This window comes from Prunus mume, linkage group LG4, assembly GCF_029339155.1.
Source record: "Prunus mume cultivar Tortuosa linkage group LG4, ASM2933915v1, whole genome shotgun sequence".
Lineage (NCBI taxonomy): Eukaryota > Viridiplantae > Streptophyta > Magnoliopsida > Rosales > Rosaceae > Prunus > Prunus mume.
Genome location: NC_142701.1, coordinates 7,018,660 through 7,027,633, shown reverse-complemented (window position 1 = coordinate 7,027,633; position 8,974 = coordinate 7,018,660). Strand labels below are relative to the sequence as shown.

The 8,974-nt window shown below is 42.8% G+C and overlaps 1 long non-coding RNA gene across 1 annotated transcript; it reads right to left on the bottom strand.

Moving 5' to 3' along the window:
* Positions 1-1,030: 1,030 nt before the first annotated feature.
* Positions 1,031-4,309, bottom strand: LOC148917804 (uncharacterized). Its single transcript, XR_016126418.1, has 2 exons — positions 2,477-4,309; positions 1,031-2,360 (listed from the first exon to the last, which is right to left on the bottom strand). It is a non-coding gene; the product is annotated as an uncharacterized LOC148917804 (long non-coding RNA).
* Between the last annotated feature and the right edge of the window lie 4,665 nt (positions 4,310-8,974).

The window sequence follows — 8,974 nt, the reverse complement described above, 5'->3', positions numbered from 1 at the left end:
TGGATGCAAATGCAATCTTTCTATGAAGGTTTGCTTGATTCTGAAAGGATGATGGTAGATGCAACAAGTGGAGAAGGACTGATGAACAAAACAGCAGATGAGGCTTTTACTCTTTTTGAATCCTTGAGTGCTAACTCGCAACAATGGAGCCATAATAAAAGAAGAGGAGCTCCTATGAAAGCTGTGGTCTCTGAGGTAAGTACTAATAATGAGATTGCTGCAAAACTTGATGTTATGTGTTCTTTGCTTCAACAGGCAGTGACTAGCCCTCTAGGAAACAAAGTGGAAGTTTAAGATCAATCTTTTGCAGAGCACATGCTAGAACAAGCAAATGCCCTTCAAGCAAGGAATCCTAATAATGATCCTTACTCAAACACGTACAATCCGGGGTGGAGAAATCATCCTAATTTCAAGTGGAGCAATAACTCAAATGTGCAACAATCTCAAGGACCTCCCCCAGATTTCAAATACAACAAAGGCAATTCCAGCAAGCTCCCCAACAAGTGCAAGAGCAAAGGGGTGATCAAATGGGAGAATTGCAAGACATGTTCAAGAAGTTCATAGGGCAACAGATGCAAACCAATCAGAATCTTCAAAATGCAGTGAACAAACTAGAAGTGCAATTGGGCAGATTGCATTCTCCATGAGCAATAGAGCATCCGGAACTTTCCCAAGCCACACGGAGGTGAATCCAAGGCATCAAGAGCATGCTAAAGCAGTACACATCTTGAGAAGTGGTAAACAAGTTGATAATAAGGTTGGAGATGCCAATGAAGAGCAAGAGGATGGAGAAAACGGGGAGATCATTCAGCCACCACATAGGCAGCCCACAGGTTCCACCAAACAGCCCATCAATGCTCCTAGAAAGAGCACAGGCCCTAAGGTATCATCTAATGCTAATCAAGTTCCAATTTCAACTAATTCTTTTAGGCCTATTGCACCATTTCCCAGCAGGTTATTAAAGTCAAAGAAAGTTCAAGGCTTGGATGAGATAATGGAAACATTCAAGAAGGTGCAAATCAACATCCCATTGCTCAATGCCATTACTCAGATTCCAAAGTATGCAAAATTTTTGAAGGATCTATGCACTAACAAGAGGAGATTCGAAGAGCATGAACAAGTTGCATTGAGTGAAGAGGTAAGTGCAGTGTTACAAAGAAAGCTATCTCCAAAGCTAAAGGATCCAGGTTCGTTTTCTATACCTTGCATAGTTGGTGATTTTAAGTTTCAAAAAGCTTTGCTTGATCTTGGTGCTTCTATAAACCTTATGTCATATCATGTTTATGAGAAACTTAACCTTGGTGAGTTGCAAGCCACATCTGTGAGCATTCAATTGGCAGATAGAACTATTAGGTACCCTAAGGGCATTCTAGAAGATGTTTTGGTGAAAGTGGAAGAGCTAATTTTGTCAGCAAATTTCTTGGTGTTGGAAATGGAAGAAGCACCAATTCATGACAATCAGTTACCACTCATTCTAGGTCGGCCATTCATGGCAACTGCCAATGCTATTATTGATGTGAAGAAGGGCACATTGACCATAAACGTGTTTGATGATTTGCATCAGAGTTTTTGCCTCAGTAATTCCTCCATAATTTTCTCCTTTGCTTATAATCTTGCTCCCCATTTTGGCTTCAGGCTACCCCTATAGGGATGAACACCAACAATCTACGACAAACAAATTTAAGAAGAAAGGATACGCACCATGAATTCCCTAACAACCAGATCTCTTCAATACTATATATAACGGCTATAGCCATTTACTTTCATCACACCTTCAAGAATCATAAGCATCTGCACCACATCAAGTTGAAGCATGTATACCACCACAGACATCCTCAGTATACCAGTTTGCAACCTTACCTATTACTAAAACAGCCACACAAACACCATCTATCTCACCCCAAACCGTTTCAAAAGACCATAGTCTATCCAGAAAGTAACCTCACACCAACAATGAGCGAGATCAAAAGAAGTAGCCAAAGGAGTGAACGGACCAGACCCACGCTTGACGAACTCAGTGAGCACTTGAAGGAGGCGCTGGAATATCCAATTTTGAAGATGGGCTGAAGCTTGTTGGCGCTGTGATTGCCCAGAAACTACCAAACAAGGGGGCAATAAAGAGCATTCTGAAAATAGCTTGGAAAGACTATGGGGAAGCTAAGATAGTATGGGTTAGGGAGAACCTTTTCTCCATAACGGTTATAGATGAAGAAATGGACAGCGAGATTATTGACAATGGACCCTGGTCTGTTATGAAATGTTGTTTCTCTGTGAAAAGATGGCCTCCAAATCTTGCCATCGAGGAAGTTGAGGTGTACATCGTTCCGCACTGGATCCAGATCCATGGAATCCCGCTGAACCTATGCCACGAGGAGAATGTGATCAAATTGGGGCGCAAAGCTGGGGGTTGATTGATTTCGAAGACCGAGGAAAGCAGAGAAGTTCCCTACGAATTAGAACTGAGGTAGATACCAACCTGCCACTTCTTGCCAGTTTTGGCTGCCCAAGGTTGACGACACGGAGACTTGGGTTGAGTACCAGTACGAGAGGCTTGCTGATTTCTGCTACCGATGCGGCCAAATTAGACATTCTATGGATGCTTGCACTTTCGAGGAACCATTTGCAAATGAAACGGCCTATGGGAATTAGACCAGGGCCAAAATTATTAGAGAATTTTATGATTCTAAGCCACCAACCAACACACCTGGAGTATGAAGGAGAGTTGCCACAGTCTGGCAACGCCGTGGGGAAGGGGAAGAAGGAGCGTGGGCCTCACGCAGCAAGTGAGGGGGTGTATAAGGGATCTTTGATGAGCCAAAGACAGCTTGGAATCTGTGATTTGACAAGCAGGCAGCTCGAGCATAGTCGAATGTTAGAGAGCAGGCATAGCTGTAACACCCCTATCCCATTTTGTCAAGTGGTTCTGGAATCAAGACAGACACAGACGATTTTCCCAAGGCAATGAGCATAGAGTGTGAATTCTGGAAGTGAAGAGGCGTTTATCTTGGAGGAACTGAATGTTACAGCAGATTTCAGGGGCAACGCTTTCATTACCAATTGGAGCAGACCTAACCCAACACTGAGACCAAATTGAATGGGCCTTGGGCCATTTGGCACTCCCATGCATATGGAGCCTTTTTTCTCAAATCCCCTTGGGCCAAAAATCAACATGGCATCCACTCGAATTATTTCGCATGTAGATTCAACTTTTCAGAATTTGGGCCTAAAGCGAAATCCAGAGGATGAGCGAGCCAGTAAGTTGGAGTCTCCGGGAAAAAAAACCAGAAGCATGATCACGTGCCTCTCTTAGACCTTGAGAGGCTGAAACTGAAACCTTATCAAATGAGGCTACAACTGGGAGAGGTTTGGCGGTGGCTGAAAGGTCACAAAAGAGGAGGATAGTGAAGGCTAGGAAAACCACATATAAGGAAAGCAGCAAGTCTAAGGATGCAAGAAGCAGAGCTCATGCTTTGTTTGATAGTGCAAATCTCACTGAGGTCAACGTCGCTCAAGCGGATGATTGGTCCCATGTCCATATTCAAGCAACTGATCAAGAGTGGGGCGGTGCAACCCGGGGCTGTGGTGGCTGGCCTTCAATAGCCGCACGTCAACCATGAGCTACATTCTATGGAATTGTCAAGGCCTCGGGCCGAACTTGACAGTTTGTACCCTCCGGGGTTTGGTTCGTAAATTCTAGCCCACTGTTGTGTTTTTAATGGAAACAAAATCGAAGGACAACAGGATTGAACGTTTGAAACGCAGCTGTGGTTTTCAGAAGGGTACCCCCAGTAGGTAGTGTTGGAGGGTTGAGTCTTTGGTGGGATGATAACATTGATCTTGAGGTAAATGGTTTCTCCAAAAAATTTATTGACACAAGCATCACTGATAATCAGAGGGGAACGCATTACAGGGCTTCGTGGGTATATGGAATGCCATATAGAAATGAGAAGGAGGCTTGCTGGAACTTTCTCGAAGGTGTCCTTAGATATACCGACCTTCCATGTTTATGCAGTGGTGATTTCAACAAAATCTTATGGTCTTTTGAGAAAAGGGGTGGTTCTGAGCAGCCTTCCAACAGACCCCGCTACCTTCACAACTTCATGGAGAAGGCGGGGCTCATTGATTTGGGTTACCAGGGATTGAGCTTCACTTGGACGGCTCACAGGCAGAATGGTATGTTTGTTTAGGAAAGACTCGATAGAGTTTTGGGGAACTTACCATGGCAGGAGTCATGGCCAAATACTTCCATCAGTCACCACCCGGCCATCGGTTCGGATCACAATCCACTGGTCTTGGAGACAACCATGTATCATAGAAATCATAGAAGGCAGTTCAAGTTTGAAGCTTATTGGGCCGATGAGGTGGAGGCTAAACAGATTATTGAAAAAGGCTGGGAAAAGAAAGTTCATGGTTCGTGGATACATAAATGGAAAGCTAAGCTTCAACATTGCACTACCCTCATTCAAAAATGAGTAGAGAAAAGTTCTTAAACAATAAGAAGAGAATGGAGGCCCTTCACGCTGAGCTCAATGAAAAACAACAGGAGATAACTGAAACTAGGGCAAGAGAGGAACAATATTGGCATCAACGGTCCAGGATAAAGTGGCTTTCAAAGGGGGATGCTAATACTGCTTTCTTCCACCAATCTATGCTAGCCCGTAGATGACAGAATTGTATCCTTAGAATTAAGGGTGATGATGGGCGTTGGCATGTGGGTGAGCAAGCCGTCAGGAGGGTGTTTGAAGAGCATTTCAAGAACTTGTTCACTTCTGAGGCTCAATCCATTAATGGTGATATTCTTGATTGTGTTGACAGTGTGATCTCCCAAACTACCAATGACAACTTATTGCAGGCAATTACTATGGAAGAGATAAAGGAGGCTACAATGCAGATGGGAGGTTTAAAGTCTCTAGGTCCAGATGGTTACAGGGAATTTTCTTTCACAAATATTGGGACACTATTTATGATGAAGTCAAAGGCATCACAGAGGTTTTCTTCCTAAACAATCAGAGTCTTGGTGCTTTGAATACTACAAACCTGGTTTTAATTCCCAAAATTCCAAACCCTGAGGGAGTTTCTCATTTTCGCCTAATTAGCCAGTGTGGGGGAGGTCTAAGAAGGAGGCGCTGCAGTTTGTGAGGGAGAAGTTGTTGCGTAAGTTAAGCGGATGGAAACAATCCCTTATCTCACAAGCCAGTAGGGAGGTCCTTATCAAAGCCGTTGCTCAAGCTGTCCCGAATTACCCTATGAGAGTTTTCTTATTCCCTAAAACGTTCTGTATGAAGATGGAGTATGAGATTGCTAATTTCTGGTGAGGCCAGAAACAGGAGGAAAGGAAGATCCATTGGGTACGTTGGACTGAATTGGGCCTGCCAAAGCATGAATGGGGTATGGGCTTTCGTGACTTTCATGATTTAAATTTGGCTCTATTAGCTAAACAGTGTTGGCGGCTTCTCACAAAACCAAATTCTCTCTGGGCTCGTTTAATCAAAGCTCGCTATTTCCCTGAGTGTAATTTTATGGAGGCCACCAAAGGTAGCAGGGCGTCGTGGGCATGGGCTAGTCTTATTGAAGGAAGAAAGGTGATCCTAAATGGGGCAAGATGGCAGATTATGAATGGAGTACAAGCAAAAATATGGACTGACAAATGGATTATTAACTTAAAAGGAGGTGCTTTGTGTCCTGCTTCTGGTCCCTTTATGGATAGAAATGCTACTGTAGAGACTATTATTGATTGGAATTCAAGAACGTGGAAACTGGATTTAATCCTGCCTCTATTATCGACTGAAGAGGCTTTGGCCATTCAACGGATCCCTATCAGAAGCAGCTCGGAGGTGGATTGCTTGGTGTGGCCAGATGAGAAAAATGGAAAATACTCGGTAAGATCTGGTTATCACAACATTCATACCCATCATCACCGCAGCTCCGTGTGTAGACCTTCTTCCTCTATGTCCATCGACCAAAAGGTTTGGAAGTTGATTTGGCACGCAGATGTCGCACCAAAAATTCGCCATTTCTTTTGGAGAGCTTTAAATGGCCACGTGGCTATCTCATTTGTTCTTTATAAGAAGAAGCTGCCCAACTCTCCCTTATGTCCAATTTGCAATGATCATGAGGAGACAATTGAGCACATGTTATGGCTTTGCCCTTGGGTTGAACCTGTCTGGTTTGGAGGCCTAACCTATAGAGTTGATAGGCAGCAAATCTCTTCTCTGCATACATGGTTGCGAGATTGCGTGATCATAGGCCTTAACACAAAGGAGGAGAGAAGCCAAATTTTTGTCAGATTGCATACACTTGCTCAAATATATGGAAGACTAGGAATAGGGTGGTGTTTGACAATTACACACCCCAACCCTAGCAAACCCTCAAGGCCATTTTCAACCAGGTAAATGAAAGATTCTCTCTAAAGCATCTAATTACCTCTTCCACCACAAGATTAGTTCATCCCTCTGCCCAGGCTTCTTAGGCAACCCCTTCTGAGCCTGTTGTCAAAATAAATGTTGATGCTGCTTGGAGGAAAAGCACTTGTCGTGAGGAGGCTGGCATAATTATTCAAAATTTTGAAGGGATATTTCTTGGGGCCAAATCTGTGGATTTTCAAGAGGAAATGCTCTTATAGCTGAGGCAACAGCGTTATGGGAGGGCTGCAAATTTGCTAAGGAGCGGGGTCACAACATGGTTTTGTTTCGAGTCGGACTCTTTGGAGCTTATCAAAAGTGTTCGTGGCTCTTTTGGTCGAGGGAGTTGGACTTTGTACCCAATTCTTACCCTCATCTGCGATGAGCAACGATATTTTGAAGAGTGTAGGTGGAATTAGACCACCAGGAATTGTAATCAAGCGGCGGATCATCTTGCGTCGTTGGCACTATCGAGGAGGAGTACGGAAGTTTAGGTTGAACGGCCCCCCACCTCTCTTGTGCATATCCTTTGCAAGGATGGACTCCCTTGTCCTCACCATGCCTAATTTGGATGTTGACTGGTCTTGAATCGTTTTGACATCCTTATGGTTGGATTGTCTTTCTGGTACTTTTCTTCTTGATCAGTCTAAATGTATTGGTTGGTTTCTGGAATCTCTATGTTTTGTCTGTTTCCTTGCATGGGCAGACCTGTTCTCCTTTGTATGGGCATGAGACTCTTGTTTAAGGGTTCTTGTGCTTTGAATATAAGTCCTTTTCGACCAAAAAATAAAATAAAAAATCCTCCAAGTTAGAAGACAACACTCATATTATTTCTTGATTGCACATGAAATCTAGGCCTTTGCACATGAAATCTAGGCCTTCTAATAGCTATAGTCGAGTCTAATCCTCCATATCAAACATGGCCTTATGGTTTGCTTATTCCTGCGTTGATTAAAATGGATAAGGGAGAAGGTTAGATTAGGGTTAAGGTGGATTTGGGGTAGATCTAACAGGGGAATTATTGGTATGCAGAAATTTGAAAGAGGGTTTGCAGATTTTGAAGCAGCTATACAAAACAATACTATTAAACACCCTACCCCACTTCCCTATCTTCCATAGAATAGAGTCCAATCGAGGTGGTGCCGCATCAGTGCAAAGGAAACGGGTGCCTTCTTTCAAGCCATATTGGGCAAGAGCATGTGCCACACCATTGGCCTTTTGAGGTTGATATAAAACATCTATCGCATCCCTATTGAATCTTCCACCACATTTCCTAATGTTGCTCCACCGATCCATTCTACGATTAAGCATATACGGCTTGGGGAAGGAGTTGCAAGAATAAAGCGATTAAATCCCAATGAGCCCATTATCCCAATTTCCGTCACCAATTTGGTTTTGAGGGGTTAAAAAGTGGTCATTTTATCAACATTCGGTGACGGAAATTGTCAGTTGTCCTCAAATTGCAAATGGTAGGGAATACACTGCCCAAAATGGGAATTTACGGATTATTACATTTTTGTTGATAGAAATTTAAAGTGAATTTTAAATCGAGAATGACAAGCACTAACATGACAATTAATAATAATAAAAACACTATCTGATCATCATATATGCATGTATATACGAAGCACCTTTAATATAACATAGCCTAGAATCCAAAAGTTTTTTTTGGGTTCAATCACAGTTGGAAAAAAAACAGAGATCAAGAACCAAAAAGGTCAACACATAGGAATAAAGAACAACAAGCATATGGGAGTTTAAACTAAAAACCATTACAGTCTAGTCAAATGAATCTTCCCCATCACAAAGCCAAAATAAAATACAAAACAAAAGCAAACAAAGCCACTGCTGCAAAGGGAACATGGACTGCACCAACATAGCCATAAAATAGGAGATACACTTTCCTCACACAAATCAGCACAGCTGCACAAAGAGACCCACCAATTTGTCACCGAGAAACAAATTCCCCCAAAGCACAAAAGTACATCCACACGAGAACATCCATCCAAGACTCACAATCTCTGTGAAGGCCGAATACCATAGAGAAAACAACCATTCAAACCATGGTATGTCCCAAAAGAACAAAACCAAGAGAGTGAAAGGTGGTGGTGCAAACACCAGAGCAGGAGCCATAGCTATAGCCATGGTAAGAGCTATATACACTTTCCAGAAAATACGTGAAAATTCATTTATAAAAGTGGTTGATGTAGTCCAATAGAAGGCCAGATCCGGAATATGGATAAGGCAAGAAGAGGAAGGGATGTAGGGGAGGAAGTAAATCTATTTGTAGGGGGTTATGAGCCACCAACTCTTAAGAAAGCCACGGCACGGCCAAATCTGGGGGTTAAGGCCGATATTTCGGTATTTTCAACTATGGACACCGATCTGGGGGTTAAGGCCATATCTTCCTCAGTATCGACGATATATCCCCCGATAAGTGGGATATTTCCGATATTTTGCCGATATCCTCGATATTTTCTGATACCCATAATAGAACCCAAAAACAATTCAGAAGTTTTGAAGGCAATTGAAGCAAATTGAAACCCAAAAATTGCTAATCATTGCCCAGAACC